The following is a 26941-nucleotide window of genomic DNA, read 5'->3' as shown; positions in this document are numbered from 1 at the left end:
GTATACAGTGTACTCTTGGCTTGGGGAATAGATTCCCATGATTCATCGCTTACATACAACACCCAGTGCTCTTCCCAACAAGTGTCATCCTCAATGCCCATCACCCATTTTCCCCTCCCTCCCATTTCCTCATCAACCCTCAGTTTGTTCTCTGTATTTAGGAGTCTTTTATGGTTTGCCTCCCTCTCTGTTTTAAACTGTTTTTTCCCCTTCTCTTTCCCCCATGGGCACTATCAACAATAGCCAAATTATGGAAAGAGCCCAAATGTCCATCAACTGATAAATGGATAAAAAAGATGTGGTTTGGGGCGCCTGGGTGGCGCAGTCGGTTAAGCGTCCGACTTCAGCCAGGTCACGATCTCGCGGTCAGTGAGTTCGAGCCCCGCGTCAGGCTCTGGGCTGATGGCTCAGAGCCTGGAGCCTGTTTCCGATTCTGTGTCTCCCTCTCTCTCTGCCCCTCCCCCATTCATGCTCTGTCTCTCACTGTCCCAAAAATAAATAAACGTTGAAAAAGATGTGGTTTACATATACAGTAGAATACTACGTGGCAATGAGAAAGAATGAAATCTTGCCATTTGCAACAATGTGGATAGAACTGGAGGGTATTATGCTAAGTGAAATAAGTCAGTCAGAGAAAGACAGATATCATATGTTTTCATTCATATGTGGAATTTTTAATGTTTATTTTCGAGAGAGAAAGAGAGAGAGAGTGTGCGGGCATGAACAGGGGAGGGGCAAAGAGAAAGGAAGACAGAATCTGAAGCAGGCTGCAAGTTCTGAGCTGTCAGCAAAGAGCCTGACTTGGGGTTTGAACTCACAAGTGAGATCATGACCTGAGCCGAAATCAGAGGTTCAACCGACTGAGCCACCCAGGAACCCCTGGAGTTGATATTCTAATGAGGGGAGACAGTAAACAAAACAAAACCCAAAAAATGACAGCATAATATGCCAGGAGGGATAAATGCAAAGGGAGAGAACTAGAGGATGCTGGGGCAGGGTGTGTGGGTTCTGAGTAGTTCACTGTTACCTAGAATGATCTTGGATGAAAACTTCCTGAGACTAAAGCCTAAACTCTTGGTTCCTTATGTATTATTCAGTTCTCAGCATCAGTATGAGTAACTAATATTAAATCATTGAAAATGATCTGGCTAAATATTCTTTCAACAAATATGTTTTATTTATGTTTTGCGTACCAAGGACTGTAATAGTTGAAATCTGTCTAAACGGTAATAGCTTCTAGGGTGTAGTTTAAACCGTATGCAAAAGAGGATGTTCTAATCTAAAGCCGAGTGTGCTCAATGCATGATGGGCAAAAGGCCATGGTATCTTGGGCCAAGATATCATGGTATCTTGAGGCTTTGCATAGATTCTGGGATGGAGGTAAGATATTAGTCTATGTTCTATTTTTTTTTTTTTATGAGACCAGCAAGTCTGACTCCAACTCAATAACTCACTTTAGATAAACCTATTTTCAGCTTTGTTTGGAAGATGTAAGTCTTGGTCATTCTTTACTGTCCATTACTTTAGATGACTAGTGGTATGGTCCAACAATTGAACCAGAGATATATATATATTCAGTCACTAGCAGCAGTTGACGTATATTTCTGCATTATGCCTGTCCTTGGCAAAGGATGCTTCAGATGCTCCCTTTGCTGCCGTGGTGTCAATTTGATAAACCGACAGGCTTCCTTCCCAGCAGGGCTGGTGTGGCTCCAGGTTGCAGCACTGCCCACTTCAGTAGTCTGCAGGCCGTTTGTTGTTCCTGCCTCCTGTGAGCGCACAGAGTCCATTCCGAGTGCACCAGGGCATTCCAAAAGATGCTCAGGCTGACAGCATCACACCAGTACAAGGAGAAAATAAAGTTTTGTTCTGTTCTGTTAAACGTCTCTGCAGGCTCTACAGAGACATATTGCCAGAAGAGTAAAAGGAAAGTTAATTCTGTCCATGGCAGAGTTATCTTGAAAATTTACTGCCAGCACCTTGCAACAGATATATTTGTATAGTTTAGCTTTTCTTTCAAGCAATATTTCGGACTCAGTGGTCATTCATTCCTGTGTTGGATGTTTAAAAGGGAGAAACAAGGAAAATAGTGTATTAATGAGCACAGTTTTTAAAGGTAAAGAGAGTGAAAGAGCACATGCCAAATCATGGAGACTAAAGGAAGGGTAGCCAGAGAAAACCAGTTGGTTGAGCATCCGACTTTGGCTCAGGTCAAGATCTTACGGTTTGTGAGTTCAAGCCCCGCATCAGGCTCCGTGCTGACAGCTTGGAGCCCAGAGCCTGCTTCGGCTTCTGTGTCTCCCTCTCTCTCTCTGTCCTTCCTCTGCTCTTGCTTTGTCTCTCGCTCTCTCTCTCGCTCTCTCTCAAAAATGAATAAACATTAAAAATTTTTTTAAATTTTTTTCTTAAATATTATAAAAATTAATGAACGTCATCATTATAGCTAGACTTACCTATGCATTTCACTGGTTTTAATATTTACCACTGTGTTTTGTATACCATGTATTCCATCACCTTGAGTTCTTTTTGCAGTTTCCTCTGATTAGAGAGTTCCTCAAGCAATGCTACTGGACAGTCTATGCTGTTGTGGGACTTTTGGAAATCCTTACATACCTGAAAATGTCTGTCACTTACTGTCACACCAGGGTAGTTTGGCTACAGACTCATAGAGTCACATTCTTCTCGCTTGCGTCCTTTGCAAACAGTACTGTTTTCTAGTTTTTAGTGTAACAGATGAGATTTTTCAGTGCTGGCCTGATTTTTTTTTCCTTTCCAGGTGAACTGTTATTATTATTATAGTTATTTTCTGCTTGGAAGCTTGAAGGGTTTTATCTTTATCCCTGAGACTCAGAAATTTTACCAGGATGCATTTAAATACTTGTACTTTTTTTTCAGTATTCTACCCCAGCTGTAGGCTATTTCGTCAGGTAGTCTCAATACTACTTTTGGAGATGTCTTAGCTTAGGTTCTTTCAAAAAAGCAGAGCCTGAGACATTGACTTGGTGTCGTTTATTTTGGGGAAATTATCACAGAGAATAAGATGAGGGGACTTGGAAGAGTAAAATGTTCCTTCCCTGGAAGGAAAGCCAGTCTCAGTGTGCCTTATTAGTTGGTTACCAACAGGGCAACTAGGGCTTAATCCCCCTGAGGCTGTGCCTCAGAATTATCCACCTAAGGTAGGAGAAGAAAAGTATTTATCCACCAGTTTCCATGCCCCCATTGGCCAAAGGTTGCGTCATATTGTCCTCATACGTCTGGGTTTGCACATTTATCCCCAGGCTTTGGGTCTCTTAGTTAGTTGTTTTACCTTCGTTAGGCCGTGCTTGCTGAAATTGCATGAAAGCACTGACAGAAGCCCCGGTGACTTTTGTGGGTTTAGAGCTTTATTCCTTCAAACCACTACTGTGTAGCAAATACTTAATTTCTGAATGCTAATCAGGGTCAGTGTGTCAACTCCCTTCTTAGTTGGTGCATCTGTTTGAGAAGCCCTAAATGACAAAATAGTAGTCATAGCTTTAAATTCCGTGGAATTTAAAGTGGAAGCCCTTCTGCCTTTCTGTGTTCTCTGGTGGAATCCTCCTCCCCTACCCTCCATCTTCACCCCCAGTACCAGGACTCAGAACTTTTAACCCATCAGAGCCTAAGGCTATAGGGATGGGAAGCCCACATTCTGAAAGTGGGTCACTAGGAATGATGACGAGACGAGCTAATCTTACTTCCATCCCTTGGTTTTTGGACTCATGTACTCTAGTTACGCTTCACCATGTATTGGCCAGAGGTTCACTAAATATACAGAGTCCTGGAGGACACCATTCAATCTTCCCTAATGTGGTCCCTGAGGAGGCTCCTTCACTGGGCTTAACATAGGGAGATTTCATCATTCTGCTAGGCTGGCTTCTTCCTGGTGATGTGGTGTAAGGTGGGATCTGAGGATTCTCTAGTCATGCACTCTTTTCATTTGCTTTTGCTATAAAATATGTCCCTTGGTCTGAGTCAATTTTATGGGGATCCTAAGATGATATATCATATACTCTTCAAGCCTCAGATGATGCTAGCTGAGGCAGCATGGATAGGAAACGCAAAGTCATGATGAAAGTAGGTGTAAACTCTGGCAAGGATATATTGCTGCCCTTCTAAGATGTCAATTATGTGTCACCCAAGTGATTGGCCATCTTGAGGGATGTTTCTATATTGAGGCACCATATTGTATCTCTGCTGGAGAAATTCAGCAATAGCTCTCTCTTAGTGAGAGAGAGCCCATGCTGTTGGACCTATGCATGGCCTCCATTTCTGTCATCAAGGCTGCTTCCTTCATAAGACTATAGTGCAAGCACTGGGGTGTCTAGTCAGAGGCTGACTGATAGCCACTGGACAAGTCGGCCTATTCTCCTAGTTTCCCAGTACCTCTATGAATGCTCTAGAATGCTCTCCAGTAGGCATTAACATAAGACACAAATACCCATACATGCTTTGGGCCTTCTGCCAAAGAATCATCCACAAACCTGTTCCTCAGACTTCCTTGTGTGTTTTCAAGCCTCTGATTGTGTTTCTTTCAAAATCCTGACCAATCAGCAAAGCCCTCTGACAGCCCCAAGGTCTGTGTGTATCTGTGCTTTAGGCAGTTTCTCCCTGCAGACAGGTGTATAGCCAAGCGTGTGGCTTAGAGTTATACCAATTGGGAAAACTTGTCTTTTTTGCTGCCCTTCAGGGCACCTTTGACTGGGGTTTGATTGTGGTGGCAGTCTATTATCACTTATCATAAGTATTTTGGGCTAATCCATCTGTGTACCAGGCTCAAATATTTTCTCCTTTATGAGTTAGTCATAGGGAAGCCTCCATGACAGCATGTAAAGTCACATGACAGTTGAAGCCACCTGCTTATGCAACTTCGTTGTGCTCTCTGGCCCTGCTCAGCACAATCCTCAATGTATTACTTACAATATACAGTGATTGTTTCTGTCCCTGGATGACCTGATGACTGTGGGTCTCATAATCCCAACTTCTCATAGGCAGCTCCAGCTGCATAGTCACATTGGATTTCCTAGCCTCTACTAGGGCCCAAAAGCATGCCAGGTAAGTAGTTCTCTCCCTCTGAATGTTTGGCTTTGCTCATTAACAGAGATTCTGCACAGCATCCTAGGATACCTCTAGCACCATCCATCTTCTAGGTCATACTGTCTGAGCATCAGGGCAGCTTGTACTATGGTCTGGACCTGCTACAGGATCTTCTCTTGCTCTGGGCAGTATATATCACACCTAAAAATAGCAGCTTTCCAAGACACCAATAAATGGTCCACAGTGTATTACCATGTGTGGTATGAGCTGACACTGGCATCTGAACAAGTTTACTGTGCAGTGCCTCTTTCTTAGTGGTGGGAGGTATAGGTGTACCAATTTGTCATTTGTATTAAACAAGATTTTTCCCACATGTTCCGATTCACTGGATCTTCAGAAACATCACCCATGTAGTAGGTCCTCGAAACCTCGAAGGCTTTCTTATCTAAGCTATGGCACGTACGTTTCTGACCACGGCACCCTAATTACTTACCACTTCTGCCTCACCAGGTCCGATTACTGTGATACCACCAGTGTGGTCACCCAGAATCATGCTGATTCTGTGGAATATCAAGGCCATTAATGTCCTTGTGGACTATATTGTGACAGAGAGCAGGAGATTTAACCTAGTCCTAAGGTAAGATAGCAGTGTACTCTACTGTCTTTTTGACATGACCACAAAGTGTTTTTGTTCCTTATTATTTATGGGGATTGAGAAAATGCATTCGTCTGCTCAAAAGCTGTGTGTTACGTGCCGAAGTTGTGATAATCAGTTGTAGTAAAGACCGTATCTACTATAGCACTTGTGATTGTAGCCACCACCTGGTTTTATTTTGGGCCAGTCATTCACTACGATCCTTCTAGCTTTTGAAGAGGCCAAATAGGTGGGTTGAATGGTAACATGCCTTCATCCTTCGAATCTTTGTTAGTGGTGCTAATTTCTGCAGTTCCACCTGTGATGTAGCACTGCGGTTTTAGGGACTTTTCCTTATCCTTTTCAAACACAGTGGCTTTTATTCTATTGGCCAAGGAACTAATCTTGATTGCACTATGGTAATGGGCAATAACTGCACAGATGGTCTGTGGACCCATGGGGCCACTAGGAGATGGACGTGGGCCAGGATTCCATTCATTGTCTGGCTTATATAAGCCTTGCTCTAATGAAGGGCAATGGCACTTCAGATTCCTTGCTATCAGAGTCAGCTCAGACCCTGTGCCCAATAGCCCTTGAATAGTCTGAGTATTCTTTCCCCAGTACATACTTATTCTGATAACTAGTTTCAGGTCCTTTGGGGAAACATTAGGGGATATTTATTGTATACATTTGCAGTGGTGGTGCAGGCTACTTCCTCAAGGGGACCCAGCCTCTTTATTAGTGAATGAGCTCTGGATCTGAGACTGAGCTCTGAGTCTGAGAATTGACTTAGATCTAGAGAATGAGTGAGTGAGTGTGATTTTCCATTTGGTGGCTGATACCAGTTTTGTTTTTTTTGTTTTTTTTTTGTTTTTTTGCTTGCCAGATTGCACCTTCTGGTTATACAGCTAAAACTCTAGTTGGCTGCCCTTCCCTCTTGGTTCCATGATCTATTAATAATTGCCACAGATCCCTATGGGTCAAGGCACTCTGTCCCTCTGACCATCCTGCCCATTTCAATAATTATATCCGCTCTCTTTCTGCAAAGACAAAACAGCCTCAGCCATTTTAGAATTCTACCAATTCCAGCAATACCAGGGAAACCAGTTCCAATGCAGTACCTTCTAGAGTCAACAGCTAAAACCAAGCTTCTCTACAATGTTGGCGCTTCCCTTCATCATGCGTTCTTTATTGACTGAGTGGAAGAGTGTCCTTTGGACCTCCTCAGGGAGCATAGTCAGGTGGTGGTTTCTTTGTCTAACATTAATACACTACAACATTTCCTGAGCCTTTCAGTCTCTTCCCCAATTCTTTGCCTAAGCAGTGCTACACCTGATTTACTTTTGTAAGGTCCAAGCTTCAAGGAACAATCCCAGCAGTGTATCAGAACCAACTTTGTTCTTGCTAAGACATTGAACACTGTATCACAGAAGAACGTTCCAATGTCGGTAAACTCTCCCCTTTGTCTGCCTTAGACTCTAACCTCATATATGGGCACCCTCAAAATCTGTCACCATATTGGCTCCCCTGATTTCTGCCTTGCATTTCTTTAGCTGTGCTGTTTTCTGGCAGAGCGGAGAGTATATATCCCCTGTGTTGGTGCTATGACCTAAACATTCCTATCATACATTCCTATCATTATAGCTCTTACTCCACAGGATAGGAACCAAGGCATGCTTCTGCTAGCTGTTTAGTATATAGCACTTAGAGAGTGGAGGAATAAACTTCAGATGAGTCCAGTCTGGAGCTGTGAAAGCGATGTGTTTGAATACAAGAAGAGCATATCTTATGAGGTGTTATCCTCAGATAAAGCTTTTGCAGTGTCTCTTCATCAGGGTTTCTCAACAGCAGCACTATTGGCATTTAGGCTGGATAATTCTTTATTTGGGGGGCCATCCTGTGTATTGTAAGATGTTAGCAGCCTGACCTCTATCTGCCAGATGCCAATAACACTTCTCTCCCTCAGTTGTGATAACCAAATCTCCTTGGTGAGAATCGCCGCTTGGGTGACAGGATCCAGGTTCCGTGAGGTGATGGCAGGATTCTTCAGGGAGCTGCTAAGGTGAAGTGTCATCAGGCATTCCTGTGCACATGGGGTAGCTACAGCAATGGCTGCAGAAAAAAAAAAGGGGGTAGGCTAAGAAGATATGAGCCAGGGCATAAAATGTGTGTGATACAGAGGTAGACAATATGCACTCATTGCACTGAAGGGAACACTGAGCCTCAGGGAGGTTAAACAACTTAAGTTGATGCATTTAAGTTGGGTGCACTGGGCATGAAGATGAATAAGACACAATACCTCCCCTCAGGGAATTTTCAGTCCAGCAAAATGTGAAGTATTATATAATAAATAATTGCACATAGGTGTTGATGAAATCATACAACCAGCAAACGACAAAGCTAAAAATGGAATGAGATTTATTTGACTTCCAAATGTATATTCATTTTAGCACATAGCTAATGCCTCAAGATTTTATTATGTTTATGGCATGCTAGAACTTTGGCTAAATTATTTGCATACCTGGTATCATTTAATGTTCCTAGAAATCTAATTAAGTAGGCAGTCTCATCTCCATTTTTCAGATAACGGGGTGGCCCTTTCTTGTACACCTTCATATGACCTACACACATTATGCTTAAAGAGATGCTGCTTTGTGGAGGAGGATGACCTCAGACTGATGAAACCACTGTGCGCAAGCATGGAGACGCAGGCACAAGACAGCGGGATACGTGGCTACCCACCACAGAGCCCAGTGACCACCCGCATAGGCTCTATTTTCATCCCTCCACAGTGCAACTGATCAAGACATGGGCTGGTACCGACCAGCTCAACTCTTTTTAACAGTGGCTTGTGGAACTGTGGAAACTATCTAAAAATATATAACGAATGTGAGAGAAGTAATGTTGTTGCAAGGGAATTGATAACCGAGGATAATGGGAAGGGGAAGAAATAGCAAGTTGGAGCTAATTACCAGGGAAGCCCCCTGACACTGAGAATGGTGAGCCAGGGTAATGGTCTCCTGAGGGGAGTGGCAGAATCACCATCAGCTAGTACATTTAAAAATAGGCAACAGAGCACTGGAAACAGGACTAGTGGGAATAATCTTGCATTAGGCAGGAAAGGAGGTAATTGACTAAGTGACCTAATATTAAGAGCTTTTGCTCATGAATTTCTAAAATTCTAAAAAAATAAAACCTGATAGGCTGTATACAGAAATATGGGTACCTAATGACTGGAGATGCCTAAATATAGCCCCAAATTATTCATAAATGGAAAATGAGAGCAGCCGTGCCCCAGATGGAGCATAATATGAGGGTCAGAGGAAATGCAGGAGATGGACAGGGGAAGCGGAAGTTCTGTCAGGAGTCAGATTTCTCTGATGCAGGCAGATGGGGCTGTGCCCAAGTGTACTTGAGCTGGAAGAAGCCTGTGTTAGTTGATTGCCTAGGACTCTCTTTTTCTTTCCTCCTTTAGCTCTCCTCTACCACATGTAAGGCAGGGTTTACAAAGACCATCTTTTGTGGACTCCTACATCATCCCTGTCTTCCAAGTTTGCGCTCTCCTTTTTTAAAACTGCTGCGTGACATGATCTTGCAGTACTGCTTCCTAGTTCCTGTCCAAAGCTTGATCCAGAGCCCCAGGAAGCATGTTAACGATGCAGATTGCAGGATCCCACTGCATAACCATGGGATCTGGATATCTCAATATCAGATCTACACATCTGCAATTTTAAGAAATTCCTGAGTAAGTCTGACGCACACCAGTAAGTTGGAGAAACTCTGCCTGGGGAAAAGCAAGCTGGCTAAACCAAATGAAAGCACAGGGGAGAGGAGTGCAACCCAACCCTCCTCCCCTCCTTCCTCATTTGCTCCCCCTGATTTTCCTTTACCCCCAACCAAATGAGATGTCCTTTCACTTGCACATCCCACTTGCACATAGAAGTATGTATACCCACACCTACACTGAGGTGCCCACTTTCATAAAGATTCTAATTTTCTCATATGTCGAGTATGCTAGCAGTTAGTCCTCTTCTCTGTGTTTGTAGGTCAGGGGTTAGGTAATTACCATGTTTCTATCCTTCAGAATTGTGTGGTAAAGAATGGATATTGGTTTTGACTATGAGTTAAGTCAAGTGTATGAAAAGTAATAAAAACAAGGCATGCAATAGAAACTTAGGGTTTGTCAGCTTTGCCAGAGTGAGAAAGCACAGTCTGGAAGCAGAACATTGAGCTTGGTGTCAAGACCTGGCTTTTGTTTCCAGCTCTACCAATAATCACATAGGAGACTTTCAGCAAGTCATGTGGCCTCCAGTTTATCTCCCCGTAAGCAGGGATAACAATCACTTTCTTACTTCTCTCACAAAGCAGCTGAGAGAGTAAGCATGATAATATCACTCTTTAATATCAGTTTTCACTTAGGAAAGCTAAAAATGACATCAACCCTATCAACATCATCATTTCACAATCTACAAACCATTGAACAGGAGTTCAGTCTGGATTCCCCAGAGATAATTATTTTTCCTCCCACCAGGACATACAAGAAAAGATAAACCAGGGAAAAACAAAGATGCTAGGAATTAGGGCTAGTTAAAATGTATATCCGTAGTCGGTCTTCTAATTCCCCAGATAATGCTAGATCTCAAGATCAGGAAAATAACTGGCATTCTTTAGTTTTTGACATGCTACCTAATGAACAGCTAAACCATTTTCATAGAAGGCAAAATTAGAGTGCTGCTGCAGGAACGTGGCTTCTATATCTAAAGTTAATTGGATTTTCCATTATGATGAGGCTTGTTTTTCAGAATTTAATCTCTTAGTCTCCCGATTGCTCTGCGTTGACGGTAAGACAGAAGATAAATAGGGCATGTGGAGTGAATCATGGGTTGGGGAGGAGCCTATTAGGTCAAAGGATCTGCAGGTATATTGAGACATTACAATGTGCAAGCAGGAACTAGGATTTGGGTAGAATACGTGTCTTCTCAAAATGGAGTTTTTCAGAAGGGAAAACTGACTTCATGTTATTGTAGTTTCTCTCTCTCTCTCCACCTCTGTCTCTCTCCTAGACAATAATGTGCTCTACTTCCATTAGGATGTTGAGGGTGATCCGTGCAGACTGGAACAAAATAGCAGTACTAACTTTTTTTTTTTTTCCCAGTCAGACAGATTGCTCTAGAGTCTACCCAATTTAGCAACAGTTTGTACTTGCTGGTGTTTTGAACATGAAAAGAGCTTTCAAAGTGAAAGAACCAATTTGAAAAGAGCTTCAGCATCGCTGATGGGCCAGGAGAAAATGGGACTTTCCCAGTTGTGGAATGGCAACGCGCTCCATCGCCTTGAGGGCAGCAATGAACAAGGTATGGCTGCATATGTGCCTGCACCCTTGCTGGCCCAGCTAGCGGGTGCCTGGGGGGGGGGGGCGAGCTGCCAGACCAGTGAGCTCAGGACTCACTGGAGGGAAGGGGGTCAGGACTGCTGCTTGGCCTTGGTTTCCACACAGGGGGAGAATGCCAGAGTTTTGACATTCTCTGCGAGAAAAGAATATTCATGAAGTACTTTGTGGTTGTATGACCCTATCAACACTTGCGTGCAACGATTTCTCATATAACATTTCACAGTTTGCTGGACTGAGAATTCCTTGAGGAGGAGTATCGTGTCTTATTCATCTTTATGCCCAGTGTATCAAATTTAAATGCATCAACTTAAGTTGTTGATGGATCTATTCATGTGTTCTGAGGGAATTCATTTAAGTGTAAACATATAAAATATGCCAGAATTTTGTTAAACCTATTATGGTACTCCTTAATTTTATAAGTCAGTAAGAATCTAAAAATAAAGTGGCCACGGGCCTCTCTAGACTTCTAACGGCCTTGACCATGCATGGAGCCTGCTGGCGCAACTCAAATCAGTGAGGAGTGTTTCTCTAAGCCTCCTTGGAGATGTGAGAGGAAGCTGAGGGTGACAAATAGGAGGACAGCTGGGGAGAGCCATGGAATTAGCCAGATACCAAAATCTGTTAAAAGTATTTCCCCAAATATCTGCCCTTTAATGCCCTACAAACAAAAATATTGTCTCTGTCTGTGTCAGCTTTTATGTTAAACTTAGTCAAGGATCCGTGCTAACCCACTGAAGAAAGAACACAAGAATATTGCCCGGCACTTGGATGGTTTAAAACAATTAAATAGCAAATTGATGACACTGTAAACCTAATTGAAAGTGGGCTCCAGACACCGAGAAGTGCGGCACAATCACAATTCTATGTTCATTGCAAGCTCAGTTTAACCATGCAATAGCCACAAAACTTATGTTTAGACAGCACTTTACAGTTTGTGAAACACACTCACATATATTATCTCAAGTACTTCCAAGAGAAGAATATTTCATAATGCCTAGAATGACCTATGTGGGCTTTGTTTTAAAGGGCAAAATTGTCTTAGCCATATCTTTGGAGATTATTTCATACCATAGATGGAAATCTGAAGGTAGAGACCAGAACTCCAAATCCTGTGGAATCTGGAAAAACAGCAAGCTGAGTTTACAGATGTCAAGTTATACTCTGGTACTGGGTGTGTATGCACACATCTAATCCCAGGGAATCCAAATAACAATTTGCTAGGGGCTGCCTGCATTCTGTAACTGTAATCAAGAAGTCAAACTCAAAGCAAGGGAGGCAGGTTTTCACTCTCCCCACGTATCTCCCAGGTAGGGGGAGCCATGACGTACCACACCGCATGCCCTCTCCTCCCCACTTCAGGGTCCATTGCCCACCACACAATTACAAAGCCTTCTTGTCAACTTTTAGAGAAACCAAGTAGTTTAGCCTTTTCTGCATTGGCAACACACTACTAGAAAAATGTTTGCTGCTTGCTTACAGTCTAGCAAGTTAAAAGATACTCCCTCACCCTCTAGCATTGCATTTTGGGAAACTTTCTCACTTCCGATTTGGAAAATGACCCGGAGACCTCAATTGTTTCCCAAAGTCTCAACAATAAGTTGTTGCAGCATTAGGGCCTCCATGTTGTCTTCTGCACTTTTAGAGGCACAGATACCAAAAAGGACATAATGATTGTATCTTAACACTCTATTCCTTTTGGTCTCTAACAGGAAATTAACTTAAGGATATTTCTCACCTCCAAGTGCTCAAAATTCTGAGAAGTAAATTCAAGATGGTAGCATTAATGAGGATTGCCTTTCTCAGCCCTAGTTCTACTTCTAGGTCATCAGACTCTCTCAAATCTCATTAAAATGGCATTAATAATTTAACCACTTCCAGAAAGCCTTTCAGCTAATCAAAGGGGAGTTATTTTGCTCAAACCACACACTTTAACAAATACGCACCTACCACTTTTCTTGTCTACTTTGTTTTGGTGTCATGGAAATATTTGTGCATAGAAGTTTCGTTCAATTACCATGGCTTTTCCCACATTCAGTTGGTCTACAACGAAGTAAACAACTTTTTGCTGTTTTCCCGAGGGAATCTTAGTCTTCCGGTAAAATATTCAACTTCTTATTCAAACCCCTAGATAACCACCATGTCATGACAGGCAATGTGTGGTGATTCACTATCAATACATATCAAATATAATTATCATACATATTTGTTAGCAACCCTCTACACTGCACAAGCGTCATGTAGCATTCTTATCCATGCCTAAACCAATCTCAGCTAACAGTAATATGTGGTGACCAAAAGCAAGGTCCCAAACCAGTCTTCTCAAGTGTTTGCCACTCAACACAATTCCCACTCAACAAAACTACGGAAGACAATACAAAAGTGATATAACAAGAGCTCAAGTGAATAGTCAGAAAATAGTTTGGTAGAGAGAAATGCTTTAAAAATACTTGGAAATAAGGGGAGGGAAGCAAAAATAATATAAAAACAGGGAGGGGGACAAAACACAAGTCTCTTAAATACAGAGAACAAACTGAGGGTTGCTGGAGGGGTTGTGGGTGGGGGGATGGCTAAATGGGCAAGGGGCATTAAGGAGGACACTTCATGGAATGAGCACTGGGTGTTACATGTAGGGGATGAATCACTGGCATCTACTCCTGAAATCATTACTGCACTACATGCTAACTAACTTGGATGTAAATTAAAAAAAATACTTGGGGTACAAGCATTAATTGATGTGACATGGATATTTCATTACCTCGACCTGCCAACGTTTATTGAGCACCCAGGGATAAAGGTGAAAATGGCAAAATTCCTGCCCTCGAGGATATCATATTTTAATGGAGAAAACTGACATTGGAAACAGATATCTAGAAACTTCTAAGGCATTTCAGAAAACTATCATTCTTATTTTGCCTGGAAAGAAACCAGCTAAATCTTAGAAAGAGTAAAAAGGACTGTCCAGGGTTACAAGACTAAAAATGGCAAGCTGGTCAAGATCCACACTAAAAGAAGAGAGAGGGAGGGGAAGTGGTTTTCAAAGTGCTTAACAAGGAGAAATTAGTCACAGACTTCCTCTTATTCACAGAAGCTTCTCACAAGTTCTGGCAATATTTTTTTAATAAAGTTGAATTTTGGTCAGACAAGTGAAAAATAATAATTTCTTCTTGACCAGCTGAGTATTTTCCCTGAAAAATTAATATGGAGGGAACATAACACAGTCCCCAATCATGAAAGTGGTGATAAAAAACTAAAGGCAGGTGTGGTGGTGGTTTGTGTATGTGTGCCTGTGCCGGTGTGCATGCAGATGTGATCAATCCACATTCCATCTGTTCTGAACATATTTCCATCTTGTCCCTATATCACATGTCATAGAAACTCAGACTCTTGGTCAAAGGCCTTGGTTTAACAAGATAGTTAAACATAAAGAACCCAACACAAGTGCAACAAAAAAGCATCATTTTTTTTTTTTCCGGAACACAACTTGATACTCCCTGGAGAAATGCATAGTCCCCAGGTGAGGCTCTCTGCTTTCTCAGGAGATTTCTCTAAATCAAAGACTTATTTATCAAAAAAACAGTATGTTGGAACATTCTAGAATTAGGGGTTTAAGTACACCAGCATGAAAGCATTTGCACTTAATGTACTAAATTAAATAGATTATAAGCTTAGAATACTGTTTTTCTTCCTTTATTTTCCAGTTCTTCCCCTTGAGCACAGTTAGCATTCGCTTAGTCTTATGAATGACAATGCCTAGCAGTGTGTGGCAAAGATTGAATGTGATACCATGTAAACAAGAGTCATATGTCATGCCTACAATATATACACTGTTTACCTGATGAAGTCATGTCTTGCCTGGAATATGTATTTGGAGAAAATCACCAGTACTCATCCTCCTCCTCCACATGTATCACCATTCATTCATTGGCTTACTCCCTCATTCAAATATTTATTGAACTCCTACTATGTTCCAGATACTCTTTCTGCCTACCCAACAATAACTTTCTCCTCCTTCCATGTGGCATAGCCCAAATTGAATTCTCGCATCTACTCTGGCTCCATATGGCTCAGCTAAAGCCCAATTGGTTTAAACCAGTCTTGATTTCATATTCCTTGCAAGGGACTGATTTCATGAAGAGTGTGAGTCCCACAACTGGCCAACGGAGATTGAGAAGAAGTATGTTGAGGTGCTTCAGGGAAAGACTCCTTTGCTCTTAAGAGTTGCCCTTAAGAGTTGCTGAAAAAGTTGATCTTTGGGTCTTAAGAGCAAACTGTTTCCCTGAGGAAGAAGAAATTCTGCCTCAAGACTGCACCACCAGCTTCTGTCCAAGGTTTCCTGCCTGTTGTCCTTTCCCACAGATTTTTTAAATTTATTTTTATTTATTTATTTATTTTTTTCAATATATGAAATTTATTGTCAAGTTGGTTTCCATACAACACCCAGTGCTCATCCCAAAAGGTGCCCTCCTCAATACCCATCACCCACCCTCCCCTCCCTCCCACCCCCATCAACCCTCAGTTTGTTCTCAGTTTTTAAGAGTCTCTTATGCTTTCCCACAGATTTTAGATTCACCAGCTTCCACCCACAACTACATAGGCCAATTACTTGAAATTTCCCTAGATAAGTCATTAGATAGATTGATAGATTGATCAATAGGTCAAAGAATAGATAGATAGATAGATAGATAGATAGATAGATAGATAGATAGCTATCCTTCTTGTTCTTTTTCTCAGACAATCCTAACTGATTCACTGCTTTCTTTTTTTGGTATGGAAATTTAGATGAATGAGTAAAAACATGGAAAGAACCTGGGTCTTTGAGAATGTGATTAAACTTCTGAATTAGTCAGTTCTGGAGCCTCCCTTGTTTGGAATTCCTTGTGATGAGAGACAATAAATCCTTTTATTCTTTAAGCCATTTTGAACTGGGTCTTCTGTTACTTGAAGCTGAAAACAACCATAACATTACAAAAGTCAGAAAACAGTACCATAAATAATCACAATTAGTCAACCACAGAGGGTTTAAGATGATGACAGATTGGTATTTTGATCATTTTCTTTCCGATAACAAAGAACTTATTTTCACTGGCTAGAAGGTCCAACTAAATGAGTACATTTAAGACTTTAGACACTACTTATTATCTCTCTATAGGATTGATATACAAATAGGAAAAGAGGAGCCATAAAGAGATCTCCTGTGGTGATAGCCTGTTTCATTTTATGGAAGGAAATCTTGAAAATCTTATTAATATTCAGAAAATAGTGAAACCATGCTCAATATTTTTGTAAATTATTGAATAACTATCTTTTTCTTTATTTTGCACTTTTGAGGCTCTACCAACAAAGGATCATCTGCATGGTTCTTTTTTTAAATGTCTCATAACTGACTATTTTAGTTCTGTTTCACACTCTGGATTAGAGTTACAGTTAAATTACAAACAGCTGTGATTCCTGCCCCAACAATGTATGTAGGTGTGCACAAAAGGTTTAATATCTTCTGCAGGGAACAGGTGTTGTACCGGCAGTGTGTGCTGAGAAAAAAAAAATTAATTTTAGGCTGAAGCTGTGTAATCTAGTTGTGAGGATTTGTTTTTTTTTTTGTTGTTTTTTTTTTTGAGTTACATATGTAGGAAAACAGATACATGACAAAACGTTGAATGACTCTTAAAAAGAGAAACCTGCATTTCTACTGTGGCATTATCTTCACAAGTTTATCATTTGTAAAAAAAATTTGAGAGAAGTGGACACATAATGTGACGTTAGTTTCAGGTGTACAATATAGCAATTCAGTAAGTGCAATGCTATGCTCACCACAAATGTAGCTACCACCCATCTCCATACAATGCTACTACCCAGGAAAATGAAAACATTTGCAATGGCCAGATAGGGAAGCAGCCCAAGTGTCTGTTGATAAATGAATGGATAAAGAAGATGCGATACATATATGTACAATGGAATATTACTTAGCCATAAAAAGAACAAGATCTTGCCATTTGCAAAAAGTTTATACTTTCTAAAAAATTTCAATTACTTTGAATAACAACAAAACAGAAGTGCAAAAACAGTAGGTGGGAGCCTAAGAGGATGGAAGACTGCAATTTTCAGGGTTCTCTTTCCCAGGGGCCCACTCAGTACGCTTGATGAACATTGCAATTGCATATGATCTTAAAAACTTGTTTGAATTTTGATTTGGTTTAAAAAAATTTTTTTTACATTTATTCATTTTTGAGAGACAGGGAGAGACAGAGCGTGAGCAGGGGAGGGACAGAGAGAGAGGGAGACACAGAATCTGAATCAGGCTTCAAGCTCTGAGCTGTCAGCAGAGACCCGAACGCAGGACTCGAACTCACGAACCGTTGAGATCATGACCTGAGCCAAAGTCAGACGCTTAACCAACTGAGCCACCCAAGCACCCCTGTTGGATTTGGTTTTAAATGAAAGTTCCAAAGAAAGTCTTTTTTTTGTTTTTGGGTTTTTTTTTTTTTTTTTTGCTTTTTAAAAGAAACACATAATAGAATTTACAACATCCATTTAAACTGCATTCAGTTTTCCTTTCTGTCCAGTAATGAAATGATGGCTTTTGATGTCCTTATGATCCACTCAGTGTACCAGTAGTGGGGATACAAAGAGTAAACACAGTGAGTTCCAGTGCGATAGGGTGTTGTAAAAAATTAAAAACTCTTCCCTGTGGGAGTGACATTCTATACAATTGGTTTAAACAAATGTATGAGGAAACAGTATTGTGGCCAGAGTCTCTTTGGGCTGATTTGGGTCCTACTAGCAGCAAAGGAAGGTGTTAGAACCATGCTAGGTGGTAAGTCCTAGCAAAATTATAAAACCCCATGGCTCACACACCAGTCTCCAATACAAGTCATTTGGGAAGAGGAGCAAGTGCCTTCTTTCCTGGTGGGTTAGTCTGACCTTACTCCTAAGATACCCCCATGATAAAGGGAAAAGAACTTGATTAAAAATGACTTACTAATCTATCTACTTGAGTGTTCTCAAAATGCGACCATCGACCATGTGCGTGACAATCTGTGGGCTGCTCAGTGAAACACCATATTACTGGGTGCATAGCACTTTCATTTCTAACAAGCTCCCACTGATGATCCTTATATCCATTGAAGATTAATAGATAATTACTGATGTTGGGTCAGATATCTTCTCCACTCAACTCACTGACCCCAGAGCCTGACCTAGACAGATTACAGATCTCTGCCTTCTGGTTGGCTCTGACCAGTGGGCCCTGGAAGCTGATTAGAGGAAAGAAAGACCATGACCGAGGTATTTATGATCTGGGCTTCCTCTTTGCTATGCTGCCCGCGGACGGACTTCTCTGATTGATACCACTTTTTCTTTCCCTATCCCTACAAGGACTCAGACTCTCAGCCCTTTAGTCCCAGATGTGGTAACAGCTCCTTTGATGTACCTGCGCTGGAGTACTTACTATTCCCAGAACCCCGCCTATACTTTGTAAGCAGTCTCTTTGTCAAACTCTCCTTTAATGTAATGTGAGTGTGTCATTTGCTTTCAGTGGGAATCTGAAAGAACTATATGTAGCAATATTTTATAACTAATAATATTTTATGTTTTGCCAATTGCTTTTATATGTATTTTTTGACCTTTATAATACAATGTGATATAAGTAAAGCGGCTTTTTTTTTTAAAAGAAAATCACCATTTTATGAATAAGAAAACTGAGGCCAAGAGAAGTTTTTATACGTGTTCAAGTTCACCCTGTTGGTCAGTGGGAGAGGAGAGCCAGAAAACAAGTCCGGTCTAATGACTGAATTTAGAGCTCTTTGCACTGCATCAGCCTGCCAGTCGTCTTAATTCCCTACCACATGCGACATCACCTGATACTGTTACCTAACACAAGTGCAATAGAAATGACATTTTTTGGATAACAATGAACAATAAAAGAAAGAATTTAGTGTAATCTTTGTATTTATTTCAATTGAAGCTGAGACGCAGGCACCCACGGAGCTGGAAAGGAATGTTCTCAGGGGAGGCGGACTTCTCTGCAGTTGCGCATACGATCATATGCAGCCGGCCTTACACAACCTGGTTTCTGAGAACCTTTCCATCCAACAGTGACTTAACCAACCCTTCCTGGGGCTCCTTCTGTATTCTGAGCCAGCTCCTTTCATAGTATCTCCAACACCTTTTCCATGTATCTAGCTCTTTTGGGTTGGCAGCTCCCTCATGGCAGGAGTCTTTTTTTTTTTTTTTTTTCATTTGCTACTGTATTTCCAGTTTTTTGCCTAGCACTGGTCACAAAGTAAGTGCTTAAGAAGTATTTGTTGATGGATAAAAAAAAGCGGCTGTCTGTCTGGTGCATCTTTATACCAACGTTACTATGAAAACTTGGAGTCATTTTCTCCCCTTCTAATCCAGTCAGTTGCCAATCTCTGTTGATTCTACATTTGGACTCTTTGATATGTTTCATCTTTCTCCTTCCCACGGTCATTGCTCTAGTTCAGGTTCTTGATTATTATTATTATTTTTTCCCTTGGAGTTGGTTGTAATGGTTTCCTAAAACTTCTTGCTTCTTGTTTTCACCTATACCATTGCCAGCTTACTCTTCTAGAGTCCAGCTCTGATCATCTGACTCCTCATCACAAACTTTAAATGGTTTCAAAACCACGGTTTATACACCTTAGCATATTATTCCACTGCTGTGCACCAGGCTCCATAGTTATTTTCCCAAATATCCTTTTCTACCCTCCATGTTCTAGCCAGCCTAAACTTTGTCCTGTCTGTTAATCCTGGTTTCCTTCCCACTCCATGCTTTTTGCTGGTATAGGCTTAACACCTGAAATACCTTTCTATATCTGAAATATCTGTCTATAGGCTACACTAAGAAGCTACCTCTACCATGAAATCTTCCTGATTTTGCTCATGTTCTTCTTTTTTGGAACTAATTTTCCCTGATTTTGAACTACCATATCACCTTGTCAGTATCATTCTAGTTTCATTTACTATTCTCTGTGTATTAGAATGATTTATGTTTTCCCTCTGCATCTTACTGCTCTACAGATGGTAAGGTCCTCAAGTTCAGGATGCGTATCGCAATTATTTTTGTATTTTCCTTATTATATATGGTACTTTGTACATAAAAGATTATCAATAAATATTTATTGAATTAATGTGTGTAATGGCACAAGGAAAGCATGGACAAGAAATGGGGCATTAGGCTCCATCTAGGTTTAGTAGATGAAGTGATCCTGAATACATGAGGAAAGTTTTAGAGGGATGTGTGATTGTAGCAAAGACATAAAGGTGAAAGAAAGACGCGTGGGCTACTGGATGGTTTGCTTGTCTGAGTAAGAGACGAGAAAAGCGATAGTAGACATCAGGGCAGCAGACCCTGAAACTTCAGGGAAAAAGTGACTTGGACCAGAGGGTGATGGGCAGGCAGTAAAGGTATTTTTCCTGCTAAGACAACAGAAATTTTTTCAGGAGATCAAAGGACAGACATGAAGGGAAGGAGTGTTGAAGAAGTAGGTTACAAAGTACTATAGTTGGGTCTGGAATAAGACCGAAAAGGGATGTGTCAACAAAAACTGGCTAGACTTGGGGGCCAACAACGAGCTGACATGTTAGAATATTGGTGGGCTGTGGAAAAAGAGGAATCAGAGGCAGACAGAGTTACATCAAAGTAAGATCACTAGGCTGACCTTGGGGAGAAGGCTTTGATATCCAAGGTGCTTTCAGGCCATTCACATCAGATGTTTAGTAGCAGCACTGACTTGGGGGGTTGAGGTTACCTCAGAACTAGAGAAGAGGTCAGGGCAGATGTTCAGTTCTGTGCAAGGATTCTGAAAACACTCAGGGACTTCCCAGAAGCCTCTCCTTATAGATGTGACATGTATTGGCCAGCTGTTCCAAATGTGGAAGGGTGATACTCTGAGTAATTGTCTAGGTTAGCTTTCTAGTCGTATCTGGGTCACAGATGCTGTTCCCTATATATGTTGCATATCTGATTCCATATCTGAGAGTACTTCAACATGGAGAATGAGGCACTGGGAATTCCTGGATTCTTTCTCTAGACTTTTACATGCTTTACTGAATAAGTCCAATTGCTCAATTTCTCTGCTGGAGTCTCAGCACTAGTTAAATGAATTCAGTAGTATTCACTTCAAAGTGATATTGTGAAACTTCATTAATGAATGTCTTATTTATAAATCCTTACAAAGAATTATTTTACTTCAAACCTTCAGGATGAAACCAAATTGAACTTGAGTGTTTTTCTGCCAATGGCTTTTCAAAGAAATAGTCTCTTTTTCTCCCTGTGGGGAAATCAGCATAAATACTATTGAAATTTATCTAAACAAAAGAATGGGGTATTTTCATCATTCCACAATAAAATGGCATTTTTGTTTGTGGAAAGGAGGTCCTTTTCTATTCAGTGTTCAATTTCTACTTGATTTTACCTTTTCCCACTTCTTATCAATTACCCAGGACTAGGGAACACTTAGATTTAAGTGGTGAGCAGAGTTTATCTAGGGAGACAGAATCAGGGCAAAATTGCATATTACATTCATCTTTAAATTTCTGCACCCTTGGCTGTCTGTGGCTTGTAACTATAGCTACATGGTCAAATATTGTTTTTTCATATTTACCTCTCATGGGGTATGTGGATAAATGCCAAAGAGCAAAATAGCTGGAGTAATAGTTCTGAGAAATCTCTCCACATTTTTAAAACTCATTCATTGTATGGGAGAGATGACAAATCTATGTAGAAACCTTGTTTGGTGCCCATACAAAAATAACCCCACAGTTCTCTCTGGTATTTGGACATCTCCCGTTTTTTGTTGTGGGGTGAAACAAGGTTACACAAATCACAAGTGCCATTCTACTGGTGTCAACATTACAGCAAAGAAAGAAAAAAATTGGTAAGGGTTGAGGTCAGTAGAAAACAGAAAGTTTGGTGAGCTTTAAAAATGGTAGCTCGGTTTTGGCAAAATTCGGAAGCAGATAAATACTGACTTCATTATTCTCCCCGTTTTCATTTCCCCACACATCTGTGCTTCCTTCTCTACCTACACCCCATTCTCCATACAGTCATCTGGGCTTCTGTGTCCTTAGACTTCAATGGAACCTGAAGTTCTGTTGCTGAAGTGTTGGCTGATGCTTGAGAGGGAGGTGTGGGGGTAACAATGGCCTTGGCCCATACGGAGTCAACTCTGAGGTCCCTTATATAAGTAAAAAGGGAGAAATAGCTTTGGCCCAGTGACAACAGAGTTGGGTGGGGGTAGAGATCCTTACTGGAAGTGGGATGAAGAATGACTTTAATGCTTCTATGGTAAAACTTACAGGCACTGTACAAACTAGTAAAAGACCTGCCTTTGAACCCCTTAAATCACAGGTTGTAGAGTTGCCTCTCCTACTTCTGAAGGCACAGAACAAAAGATTACTATTGCTGGGAGGAAAGTATCACTTGGTTGACTCTACCAATGGCCTTTGTAGCCAGCCCCCAGACACTACATTTGATTTTCAGAATTAAACCACATGTTTTTTGGGATTCAGAATCAACCTCATGTTTTCCATATCTAATTTCCAGCTGGAACAAGATTCAAAGTACCAGAATTCTCATAAGAAAACTACATTTTACACATATCCAACCCAATTCTGCAGATGCCAAAAGTTTGGATGACTATTATTAATAGTCTTGATAAACTTTGTAAAAGCATCCATCCACAATTTTGGCTTCGTGTCCTGTTAGAATTATAACTCTTTTTTATTTTCTATCTCTAGAACTTTTTAAAAGAATAATAGAGTGGAAAATGTTTTTAAATTAAACTACTTACATTCCATAAACTTATTCTGTGTGTAACTTATTGGCTCATTTTGTAAGTAAAAAGAGCTTTTTATTTCTTTTTCAGAGGACATATGTGGCCATGTCATTATCACACTGTGAAGAATCATAGATTGAGAAAAGCTTGAAAGAAAATAAGAAAAAATAAATTTCTGTTTTTATCTTACAGGGCAAATAAATATTGGATTTCTCACAGGAGGCCTATAAAGTATTTTATAAGCAATAAATCCTTAATCTCTTGAGGAGGCAGCATGCTATGTTAGAATAAGAATCAGAGAGCAGTGTTTCCTCTAACTAGCTGTGTAATATTAGGTAAGTGTGGCAAACACTGCAGTTTGTCTATCCAATGCCACTCTTCCAGGCTAATAGCTCCCCTCTCCCACATGTTGACAGACCTCCACTTCCAGGGAAGCTGGGGTGTTCCTTATCCCCAGGGATAGAATCATAATTCACCTAAGCCAGTGAGAGGACACACTTCTCCTTTGTCAATGAGTGGGTTAGTGGTGACCATGTTATCTGTTCTGGCCAATGAGATGAGAGGGGGAGTCAGCTGGGGCCTCTCTCGAAAACATTTCTTGGCACTTAAAAAAAGAACACCATAACCAAGTGATCCAACCCAGCATCACCAAAAAAGGAGCAAAGTGATATCATGAGTCTCCTGATGTATTCCAATGTGAAGTACATAATTAGTGACTGGGAAGTATTCTTGATAAAAATGGGTAACTCGAATCTATTGATGAAGAAGCAATCAAACGCAGGTTATGGAACATTTTATCAGGCAGCTGGCCTGCACTCTTCAAGAATAGCAATTTCATAAAAGACATTTCAAGAAAAGGTAAAGCAGCTATTTTAGACTATCGGGTAGCAGAGATGCATAATCCTTGATTGAATCCTAGATCAAAATGGAAGAAACTGCTCTGAAAGATATTTTTTGAGACAAATGAGGAAATTTTAATACGGACTATATTTTAGATGAGGCCGTTTTTATAAATTAAGTTTCTGGCATATATAATAGTATCCTGATTTTATGGAAGAATGTTCTTTTTCTTAGCAGAGTTATGTCGAAGGACCTAGTGGTGAACTATCATGATGTGTACAACTTGTTTTTTTTTTATCTTCATTTTTTTTTAATATGTCAAATTTATTGTCAAATTGGTTTCATACAACACCCAGTGCTCATCCCAAAAGGTGCCCTCCTCAATACCCATCACCCACCCTCCCCTCCCTCCCACCCCCCATACAACTTGTTTTTAAGTGACTTAAGATAACGAGAGAGAGGAAGAGCATGAGAAAGAGAGTGAGCAAATGGTAAGGATTAGTTTAGTGGTCCACAGCCACAGAGACATCCATCACCTGGGAACTTTTTAGAAATGCAAACTCAGGTACCAGCACAAAACTACTGAATTTGAATCTGTCTTATAAAAAAATGTCCATGTGATTTTCGTGTACATTAAAGCTTAAGAAGCACTCTGTAGGGCTTATAGTCTGGCTGAACAGCCATATTGTTTTATGTACCTGAACAAATGCATGAGCTTGGTCTACAGACAGAAAGAGGAGAATAAAGCAGATGTGCAGAGCTCTAGACAAACAGAGAGATTAGTTCAATTACTATTGCTGCATGGGGGTGTAAAAGCAACAATAATCAATTATTAATGTCTCTCTTGGTTCTGGATTTAGTTCCACAGGGAATCCCTCATGTGGTTGCAGTCAGACTGTATCCTTGGAAACATTTTGAGGGCTTCCTTACTCACATCTTTGGTTCCTGGAGTAGGGAGACTCAAATAGCTAGGTAGGGACTGGAACACATTGGGCTCTTTGGGCATTTCTTTCTATCTCCATGTGGCCTTTCCAAGTGGTCTCTCCCACATGGCAGTTCTGGAAAGCTGGACTTCTGACATTGAGGCTCAGGATTATAGGGGAACATTCTAAGAGAGAGAGCCAGGTGGAAGCTGTGTCACCTTTTATGGCATAGTTTTGCTTCACAAGTCATGTAGCACTCTTCCATCATAGTCTTCCATTAGATGAGGTAGTCACAAAGACCTGCACATTTTCAAGAGAGGGGGGCATAGACCCCAACTCTTGGAGTAAGAGTGGCAAAGTCCAGAAGGAGCATTTGTGGCCATTTGCTACAAAATATTGTTATGGCCATTTTGAGATAATACAATCTGCTAGATAAATGACCTCAATTCTGGACCATTAGGAGATGAGATCCAACTGTACTTCCTTCCCTTATATTTTATTAGGTATCTTTTTATCTTTCTAGAAAACTTGTCTTTTCATTTTGTGTGTTTGTGTGTGTGAGCACACGTGCTAGAGAGGGCTTCTGTTACTTAACATCACAATAGCCTTGACTAATGGGTAAAAATAATGATTGCAGACATTCTTCTCCAAACTTGACATCTGTTTCAAAGTGAATCCATTTCAATCTTTATCTTACTCTAGTAGGTCATAATTAGATTGCTGGGAAGCACACACAATCTTTTTGTCTGATACATAGAAAAAAATAAGTATAATGTGATTGCTTGGTTGGTAGGATCCTTGCTAGAGCAAGACAACTAGCAAGGCTGGCCAGACTCAATGTTGTATACTCTGTAGGAAACACTATTACTGATTCTACAGCTAATCACCTGCTGCAGCAACCCTCTCGAGCAGTGTTTTCTAGGTGTGCTTCAAGAATTGCATGTATCCAAATGACATGGGGGAGCTTATTAAAATGTAGATTCTGGGGCTGTATCAGAATGTCCAGTGTATGGAGCCCAGGAAACTCCATTTTAAAAGATCCCTTTACAAAGCTCTTCCCTAAACCTGTGCTTCTCATTTAATGTAAATGTGAGGTGAGGTATGAGATTTTGCATTTTTAAGATGATGCGGTATGGATGGCCAGCAGATCACACTTTGACTGGCAAGACCTTTAAACAAGACCTCAAAGTGTGGTCCCTGCATCAGAAGCATCAGTAGCCCCTGGAAACTTGTCAGGAATGAAAATTCTTGGGCCCCACTCTAGACCTACTGAATCAGAAATTTCGGGGGTGAGACTCAGCGATCTATCCAGGTGGTTCTGACACACACTCCAGTTTGAGACCCACTGCTCGAGGGATTGACAGAGAGTGGGGACTCCCAAACCGCTGATCAGAATCAGAGGGTGAGCATGAGCTTCCTATGGAGTTTTAGACCCACTCAGAAATTTCTAATTCCATAGAATTAGAATTAGGCTGGTCTCAGGGATTCTGAAGTCAGCTGTGGTAGGGAGCCTCTGGACTAGAGTGATTGGGAGGACAGTGGTCCTGTGGACAGGCTGATGCAGTCTGGGAGAGAAATCTAGAAAGGAAGAAAAAGAGGGATCAGTCTGCGGGATTCACAGTTACTTAAGTAATTACTGTGTGACCAACCCTGGGTGATGGATTTTATACAATGTCACTTAATTCCCTAGACTACCCTATTGCTATGACTTACCTCCACTTGATAAATCAAAGATTAAAGATAAAAATCGGTAAATAATTTGTCTGAAGTCACACAGCTAGTAGTGGAACATAAAATTAAAATCAAACCTCTTTTACTTTAAATGTTTTTTCCATTTTACTCTCTAATTAAAAAAAGACTTTGTAAGGTGGCTGAAAGGAAATCTGGAGATTGTGAAGAGGGGGTGAAAAGAAACCACCATGGACAGTGCAGTATTGAATTAATGGCCTACCTGGCAATTTCCCCACCTAGACAGTGAAAATATGGAATGTTGTCATTTCTTTAATCCATCTATCACCTTAACAAATATTTATTGGGACTCAGCAATGTACTCGATACCATCCTAGGTGCTGAGGGTAGATACGGTAGTAAAAAAAAAAAAAAAAATGCCTTCCGGGAGGTAATAGTCTTAATTTGTTTTTGTTTCTCAGTACCTACTAAAGCAGATGTCACACAATAAATGGTCTCTAATTATTGCCTTATGCATTATCTGTAGATGGGTAATCTAGAATTAACTGTAGAATTAGTCATAGCCGAGCTATTTAGCCAATGTATTAGCTAGAGTCTAATTACATAAGGCTCT

At 40.7% G+C, this 26941-nt stretch overlaps 1 long non-coding RNA gene across 2 annotated transcripts in view; it reads left to right on the top strand.

The window, feature by feature from the left end:
• Window positions 1-26941, top strand: part of LOC111561858 — a 158188-nt gene that overhangs the window by 57602 nt on the left and 73645 nt on the right. Inside the window, exons 4-6 of one of the 2 annotated variants that reach the window (XR_002744810.2) lie at window positions 10845-11043; window positions 18453-18551; window positions 18749-19271. This is a non-coding gene — a long non-coding RNA (uncharacterized LOC111561858). Of the gene's footprint in view, window positions 1-10844; window positions 11044-18452; window positions 18552-18748; window positions 19272-26941 lie in introns of those variants that run through there. The other variant, XR_002744811.2, reaches the window with a different exon arrangement.

Source organism: Felis catus, chromosome C1 (genome assembly GCF_018350175.1).
Source record: "Felis catus isolate Fca126 chromosome C1, F.catus_Fca126_mat1.0, whole genome shotgun sequence".
Lineage (NCBI taxonomy): Eukaryota > Metazoa > Chordata > Mammalia > Carnivora > Felidae > Felis > Felis catus.
This window is presented reverse-complemented; position numbering and strand designations above follow the sequence as displayed.